Source organism: Micromys minutus (assembly GCF_963924665.1).
Source record: "Micromys minutus genome assembly, chromosome: X".
Taxonomy (NCBI): domain Eukaryota; kingdom Metazoa; phylum Chordata; class Mammalia; order Rodentia; family Muridae; genus Micromys; species Micromys minutus.
This window is the reverse complement of record NC_137970.1, coordinates 113303209-113311858: the sequence shown is the minus strand read 5'-3', so window position 1 is coordinate 113311858 and position 8650 is coordinate 113303209. Positions and strand designations below refer to the sequence as shown.

General features: G+C 40.3%; 1 pseudogene across 1 annotated transcript; it reads left to right on the top strand.

The window, feature by feature from the left end:
• The first annotated feature begins 7349 nt into the window (after positions 1-7349).
• Positions 7350-7907, top strand: LOC308414758 (small ribosomal subunit protein eS7-like; annotated as a pseudogene). The gene has a single exon. The product of its transcript is annotated as a small ribosomal subunit protein eS7-like (transcript).
• Positions 7908-8650: the final 743 nt, after the last annotated feature.

Below are 8650 nucleotides of genomic sequence, written 5' to 3'. Positions count from 1 at the left end.
CTTCAACCCTCCTTGTAGAAGAAGGAAAAGCAAAAAATGTATCCACATCCAGTTGACAACTGCTGAAACTATGTCCCATGGCTGCAGCAGTTCGTTTCTAGGCTGTACACTACCACTAATGGCCTAAGACTAAATGACTTTCTAGATCCACCAACGGAATGGCTCATGATATGCCAACAAATCAATTAAATCAATGTAACAACAAAGAAAACACAGATGAGTGCATCCCTTTTAAAAATCTGAGTTTATCCACGAGGCATATTATGTGGCTCTAGTGTTCCACTACTTTAACTCTATGGGGAAGAGGGGGCAGAGGGATGAGATTTCCTACCAGTTGTTCTCCTTAAACTGTCACTTTCCCCCACAGTGGGCATCTAGTCTTGATCTTATTTCATCCCTATATGTTGGCAGCAGCAGCCCAGCCCGATGGAGGAGGCCTTCCTTCAATGTTTAAGTTAAAATAGAAAAGAAAAAGACTGTAATGAGGCTCAGCAGGATGGCTCAGCAGGCTACTGTGCTTGCTGCCAACTCTGACACTCAGTCCCCATGCCACACATGGTGGAAGGAGAGAAAGAACTCCGGAAAGTTGTCCTCAGAACTCCACGTTCGAGCACACAGTGGAGTGCACAAGGGTGTGTGAACACACAGGCAAACACAATTAAATAATTAGTTATATGTAATAAAACTATAACTACCTAAAAAGCACAAAATAGAAAGATCTATGAGGGCAAAGGTTTTTTTTTTTTTCTTGACAGGTGGGGCTAAGAAGTCCTTTTAAATCAGATGGCTTTAGGAAGCTGCTTGGTTCTCCAAATGAACTTCCTTTGTAAATTATCAGATATGCTAAAGACTTAAATCATATGATAAACTGAGCACTGGCAGCAAATGTCCCTTTAGTAGACCAATGTGACTGGAAATAGTACTAATTAAACCATTTTGAGTAGATTCCAAAAGAAATGATAAAGAAATGTGGTCCTGTCTAAAGACATCCATAATGTACAAGCAGATGCAGGTTTTGGAATAGTCCTGCATCTGCTTAAGAGCATCAGAAACATGGCCTAATTTCAAAGATGGAGTACCAATTGCCACCTATGGCTGACAAGTACGATAGGCGTTACAACTGCCAAATAAGATATAGTTCTTCTCTAAAAGAATTGGATATACCTGAGGAATACAAAGCCTGGTCCCTTTTTAATTTACTGTATCACTAGATTTGGCCAATGATGGGAAAGTGAAACCCTATATTTATATCTAAGCAAAAGCATTTCTTTGTAAGACTTTCCAGAGTTCCCTTGCCCTGCACCCCTTTTTTAAATTTTAATCTTTTTTCTTACAACATATTTTGATTATATTTCCCCTTCCCTAATGCAATTCCTCTCTACACAATCAAGTTTATTCCCTGCCTCCCTGTCTTCCTCTCTCCTTCTCCCTCTCTTTCTCTGAAATACAAAAAAAAAAAAAAAAAAAAAAAAAAAACCACAAAAATGAAATAAAAACAAGCGAGAGACCAGTAAATCAAAACATGCCAAAAATAAAACAAAATGAAACAAACATAGAGTCTATTTCTTGGGTATGAGACCTGTTCTGGAGTGTAGATGAACACCTAGTGACACTCATTTGGGGAAAAAAAATCCTTGTTCTCCTTTTGCAAAAGGGATCAGTTTTAGATAGCTTCTTGGATAGGAGGAAAACCCTGTGTCCATTTCACCCTCTCGGTGCTGGAACCTCATCTGACTTGAACCTGTGAAGGTCTTGTATATGGTGTCACAGAAACTCTGTGTTATGCCAGACCTGTTATGCCAGGAAGACCTTGTTTCCTTAGAGGTACCCACTATCTTTGGCTCTTGCAAGCTTTCCAGGAGCCTTCTCTTCTACATAGATCCCTGAGCCTTGAGGGAAAGGAATCAATGAAGCCTTTTAGAACTGGGTACTCTAAAGTTTCTCTCTAGCTGCACATTGTCCAGCTGTGTCAATCTTCATCAACTACAAGAAAAGGCTCCTCTGAGGAGGATTGAACAAGGATCTGATCAGTGGATAGCAGTATGTCATTAGGACTCATTTTATTGCTAGGTTCCTTCAGTGGAATAACAATATTATTCCTAGATATCCCCTGGCCTATCTAGTCTAAGACTCTTGTCTACTTTGACATTGTCAGGTGTGGGTTCCATCACAGGGAATGGATCCTAAGTCCAACCAATGTGGTCTGTTAGTCCCGTAACATTTCTGAAGCTACTGCATCAATATATCCTGCAGGCAAGTGACTACTGTAGGTCACAGGGTTTGTAGTTGAGTCATACTATTACCTTTCTCCTCCAGTGGCATTCAGAGTACCTTCCAGTAGCACGGATGCTAGCCAGGAGGTGAAGCTTCTAGTTAGGCATAAGCTAGATATGTATATTCGGGGATGTAAGTGTTGTCTTCCACAATACAGCCTTACAACCAGGTTTTAGAGAGGAACCAGCAGCCTTTGCAATAGCCTGTGATGTTTCGGGATTTCTGTGAGGCTCCTTTGGCCAACAACTTGTCAAGATGTAACCCATCCCTGACACGGGAGCTACTTACTATTTGGCAACAAAAGATGGCTAGTTGAGGCATTTATTACCCTATTTGGTGACTCATTTAGATTCCTTTTATATGTTTATTTTTTTAGGGAGCTCCTACATCTGTAGTTTTCCATATGATTTTTCTTTCTTTTTTTTCATGGATATTAACCCATATGATTTTTAAAATTTGTCTTTGCCTTTTAAAAGTGTAACATGGTGCTGAGATATTCTTAGGAGAAGCTACTGAGGATTTACATGGGGGAAACTCACTTACTGAAAATCATGTTAAACATGAAGCCTGGCTGACCAAAATGTTTTCCATTGTATGAAATGCTGACATCTTGGTGGGGTTGTTAGTGCAGCATATAATAGTTATTCTGTTAACAAGCAGAACAGAGGCAATAATGATTTGTTTGTTTCTCAGCAGTGATTTTTACTTAAGTGGACTGTAATATTTCCTACTGAGCACCTCAAAGAATCACTTTACTAATTTTTTACTCAATACACAAAATAATGCACTGTATTGTTTTAGGATATATTCATATCTGTCATAATGTGACACCTTTGTGTATATCATATATGTGAACATGTGCATGTGTGAAGGCAATGTAAACTGGGGTGGAGTTAATGGGCACCCTATGTTTTCCAAAAAAAAAAAAAAAAAAAAAAAAAAAAAAAAAGCTCTTAGTTTTCCTCATTTACTGCAAACTTGGATACAAGTCTGTCATACTTGCATTACGACCTTCATTTTCCCCTATGCCTAGTTGCTTCGGGGGTTTCATCATGAGGTAATGTTGGACTCTGCCAAAGGCCTCTTTTTTTGCATCTTTTGAGGCAATCATGCAATTCCTGTTCTATTTACCTGCTGAGTTCCATTTACTAATTGTCATATGTCACAGCTCCATGGTACCCATAGAATGAAAACAACTTGGCAATGGAGTACGATGATTTTAATCTGCTCTTGAATTCAGTTTGCAAGGACTTTATAAGCTTTTATAAGTTTTCCTGCTTTTCGTGCCCTTATCTGGTTTTGCTATCAGCATAATACTGGCTTTGTTGAAGTTTGGGTTTGTTCCTTCCCCTTCTGTTTTATGAGACAGTTTTAGGAGCGTTGCTGTTAGCACTTCCTTAAAAGTCTGGTTAGAATTCAGAAGTCAGTCTGCTGGTTCTGCTCTTCCTTGGGCGAATTTGATCACTGCTCCCATCTTCTAGTTTACTACGGATCCTTTCCAGTTGTTTATATTGCCTTATTAAATTTGGTATATCATATGTAGCTTGGTATTTATCCATTTCTGCTAGATTTTCCAGGCTTTTTTGAATATAAGCTTTGAATCTATTCCCTAATCAGTCTTGGGGATTTCACTAGTATGTGTTATAATGTTCACCATCTTCATCCTTGCTTTCAATAATCTGAATTTTCTTTCTTTTGATTGTTTGGACAGGAGGTTGCTAATGTTCTTTGTAAAGAATCAGCTCTTTATTTTGTTGATTCTATATGTTCTTTTAATCCCCACTACATTAATTTCTGCCCTGATACTTATTATTTCCTCAACTTAGGGTTTTGAGGTTCAGCTTTTTCTTATTTTTCTAAGAGATTACAAATATAAATTTGCAATTTGTTGAAGAATTTAGATTTAATTAAATTGTGGAGTATGTGATATAGGTGACCAGCACTGTACAATCTAAAGCACACACTGATCATTTATAACCTCCAAGACTGCCCAGGTATGGGGATGCAGACTGGTAACCTTATCCCAAAACCAAACCCCAAATGATTCTGTTACACCCTCTATGAACTAGACTTATACAAATAAATAAAAAATGTGTCTTGTGTCTAATTTAGCTGAGATCAGTGTTAAGATAGATTTTTATTTTTCAAACCTGATCAGAAAGATACTCCAGCAAACAAAGTGATTGGTGCATGAGCTTCTCTTTTTATGTTTTTCTAAGTTATAGTCTGACTAGAATTTTCAGTCTGACTCAGAAATTTTCACTACTGTTTACCTGAAATTCCTTTTTTCACTTTTTAAATTTATTCTTCTCTCATACAATGCATTCTGACCACAGTTTCCACTCCTTCCCGGCCACCCCCACCTCCTCTCTTCCCTAGTTCCACTCCTCCTTTGATTCCCTTCCAAACAGAGCAGACCTTCCAAGACTATCAACTGAACACAGCAGAACAAGACACAGTAAGACTAAAAACTCTTTTGCAATAACTGGAATAATTTTATGTAATGCAGTTCAAGGTGTCAAACCAAAGATCGTGCAGATGCCAGGAAATCCTCTACTATTTTTTCTGCACCTCAGACCTAAAACCATATCTTAGCATTACTTTGGCCTGCAGGGAAGCTCAAGAGTAAATTGAATATAAGTTAGGGTGTTTCTAAAGAGAGTCACTTGTGAAGCCAGATAACATCCACAAAGTGAATCTTCCTGTAAGAACCAGTTCTAAGAGCTTTCAGGTTTACCTTGATAAAAATTTATGTTCATAGATGAGCTTGATAGATGTTTTTTAGGAGACCACAAATGGAAGGACTAGAGGTAAAATACCCATACACTGTACCTACAAGTTAAATGGCTTTCTAAACCTCAGTGCTTCTCAAATTATGGATTGGTATCTCCCACAACATATCACAATCTAGAGGACAAGTGGCCACGTAGTACCCAGCCTCAATTGATACACAGCTCCAGCACCTAAGGTTCAGGTATCAAAGCACAAAACTTTAAGAGCCAGAGGAATAGGAAGTTTGCTGTCCCATTGTGTGTCCTAGAAATGTCAGAAAAGCTATATCCATGAAGTCTCATCAACATTGCTGCCTAAGCAAGATTTGAACAAGGATGCCTGAATAAGGATACCACCAATAAAAAAGGCTGATACAGAAGGGGGAAATAACATAGAGTTCCAGCCATAGTTAAAGAATTACAGACAACTTAGGAATGTTGAAAACTGGGAGAATAGTCTTCCCTAGAGAAGAGTCCCTACTTCTTGATGGTTATCCAATACCAAATCATATACATACAAGTAACATAAATGGACTGAGCAGGTTATATTTATGTATTCAGGAGTGTGTGTGTTTGGAGGTGTGTGTTTTGTGGGGGGGGGTGTCTTAATTAGGGTTTTACTGCTATGAACAGGCACTATGACCAAGGCAACTCTTATAAGAACACCATTTAATTGGGGCTGACTTTCAGGTTCAGAGCTCCAGTCCATAATCAAGGCAGGCATGATCCAGGAGGAGCTGAGAGTCCTACATCTTTATCTGAAGGCTGCTATGAGGAGACTAGCTTTCAAGCAGCTAGGATGAGGGTATTTATTTATTTATTGTATAGTTTATGCATTTACATTTCAAATGTCATCCCCTTTCCCAGTTCCCTCCTCTCTCATCCACCCTCCCCCTGCTTCTATGAGGATGTTTTCCCTTCCACCTCAACACCCTGACATTCCCCTACACTGGGGAAATGAGCCTTCACATCTCCTATTGATGTCAGAAAATGCCATCCTTTGCTATATATGCAGCTGGGGCCATGGGTCCCCCCATGTGTACTCTTTGGTCTGTAATTTAGTCTCTGGGAGCTGCGGGGGGTTGGTTGGTTGATACTGTTGTTCTTCCTATGAGGTTGCATACCCCTTAGTAGGATGAGGGTCTTAAAGCCCACACCCATAGCGACACACCTACTCCAACAACATATTTCTTAGCAGTGCCAGTCCCTGGGTCAAGTATATACAAACCATCACAGGGTATATATGAAGAAATTACACACACACAAACACAAACACACACACACACACACACACACACACAAAGAAATGGAGGCTATGAATTTGAGAGAGAAAGAGAAGGGGGTACATTAGAAGGATTCAGTGGAGGTAAGGGAAGAGGGAAAATGGTGTAATAATAGTTCAATTGAAAAATAAAAATTAAAAATTGGTACCTCAATCTCAGTGCTGTTCTTACTTTGCAGCAGACTGAGAGTGTGTGTGGGAGGGGGGCTTCTATGTATATAACATTCACTGTAAGACATTTAGCAATGACCACTGCCTACCCTTCAAGTTGTCCCTAGACTCTGGCCAAAATTTTATTTCTTATTATTTGCTAATTTCATACACGCACATAATATATTTAGACAATATCCACCCTTCCCTGTTTTCTAATTGCTCACAGGTACACATCCTCTTCCCAACTCTATATCATCTTTTTTATTGTCTTAACTTTACAAAGTCAAAATTGCCATTCATTGAGAAGCACTGAATTGGGATACTCTTCCTTCCATAATCATCATCTTGGGATTTACCAACAATATGGCTTAGTATTTAAAGGTGCCTGTTGCTAAGCCTGAGGACCAGAGTTTGACCCCAAGGAATCCCCCATAGTGGACGGAGATAACTAACTCCTGCAAATTGTCTTCTGACCACCATACTTGTGTCAAGGTATGTAGACATGTGTCTCTCTCACACACACACACTCATACACACAGAAAGGAGGTGAGGGGGGAGGGGAAGGGGGAGGGGAGAGGGGAGAGAGGGAATAAATGTAAATAAATAAGTAAAAGGTAACCATTTTTTAAAGATAGTAATTACAATAGTTGTCATTACTGTGCACCTACTATGTGTTAGCTGCTACTCATGCACCGTCTCATTTCATCCTATGACTGCCTTGCCAGGGATTATTTTCTTTCAATATGGAAATGGGAAGCCTGAAGAAGACACAAATACTACAGTTTAAAAAAACCCCACAGATATGAGCTGCTCTCGCGAGATTTCTACCTGTACCTCTTTCTAAGCCGGCACTCCGTAAGGATGAAGCCATGTTCAGCTCTAGTGCCAAGACTGTGAAACCCAAGAATCTGGCGTCTCTCAGGCGCTGCTCAAGCTGGAGATGAACTCAGAAGGCGCAGCTGCGGGAACTCAACATCACCGCGGCCAAGGAAATCGAGGTTGGTGGTGGTCGAAAAGCTATCATAATTTTTATACCAGTTCCTCAGCTGGAATCTTTCCAGAAAAATCCACGTCCGGCTAATTCATGAGTTGGAGAAAAAGTTCAGCGGGACGCATGTGGTCTTCCTTGCTCAGAGGAGGATTCTGCCCAAGCCAACCCGGAAAAGCCATACGAAAAATAAGCAAAAAACGCCCCAGAAGCCGCACCCTGACCGAAGTACACGACGCTATCCTAGAGGTCTTGGTCTTCCGAAGTGAACTGTGGGTAAGAGGATCCGTGTGAACCTGGAGGGCGCGGCCTCACAGAAGTTCATGTAGACAAAGCACAGCAGAACAACGCTGAGCACGAGGTCGGAACTTTTCCCAGTGTGTACAAGAAGCTCACGGGCAAGGATGTTAATTTTAAATTCCCAGAGTTCCAGTTGTAAAGAAAATGACTAAATAAAATGTCATTCATAGTTTAAAAAAGAAGAAGACAAACTCGGAGATGTGTGCTTCTTACTCTGTGTTGTGATCCACTCTTCAAGCAGGATTAGGAACAACAGCCACAGGGCACACTTATCTTGGTTTTACCAATCAATCAAGTGATGGTCAACACCTAATGTAAATTCTGAAGCACGAAGGACACACCTATGTTTTTTCTCCATTTCTTTTTAGTGGCTGCTGGACTATTTATACCTTCTCCTGATTGGGTGCCAACCGAGACAAGAGGGTGAGACATCTGGAGCCAATGAAGTACCGAGATTGCACCAAAGGGAAATACCAAAGGAGTGGCAATCAAAGAACGGGACAAAAGAAGCATGTTAGTGCTGGGCAGGCCACACAGCTACCCCAGCAAGCAATGCCAGAAACAACGTAGGGACTGCTACAACCACTTAGGGAATTGTTGAGTATTTCTCTGGTAATCCTTGACCCTTCCCTGCTTCACTGAGCCCCCCCCAAACGCAAAATATTTTGTGACCAGTTTGAGTTTTCACAAAGCGTTTTTTGGTATTTTCTGACTTCATGCCTACTAGCATCTAAACAGAACAGTTTTTGTTTTTGCCTTTGCTTTTACCGTTACTGTTGTTGTTGCTGCTGCTGCTGTTTGTTTTGTTTTTTTTCCACCAATGATGGCCGTGAAAAGTAAACATCACACGAACTCCTCATGTGCCCAAACTTGGATTTAACA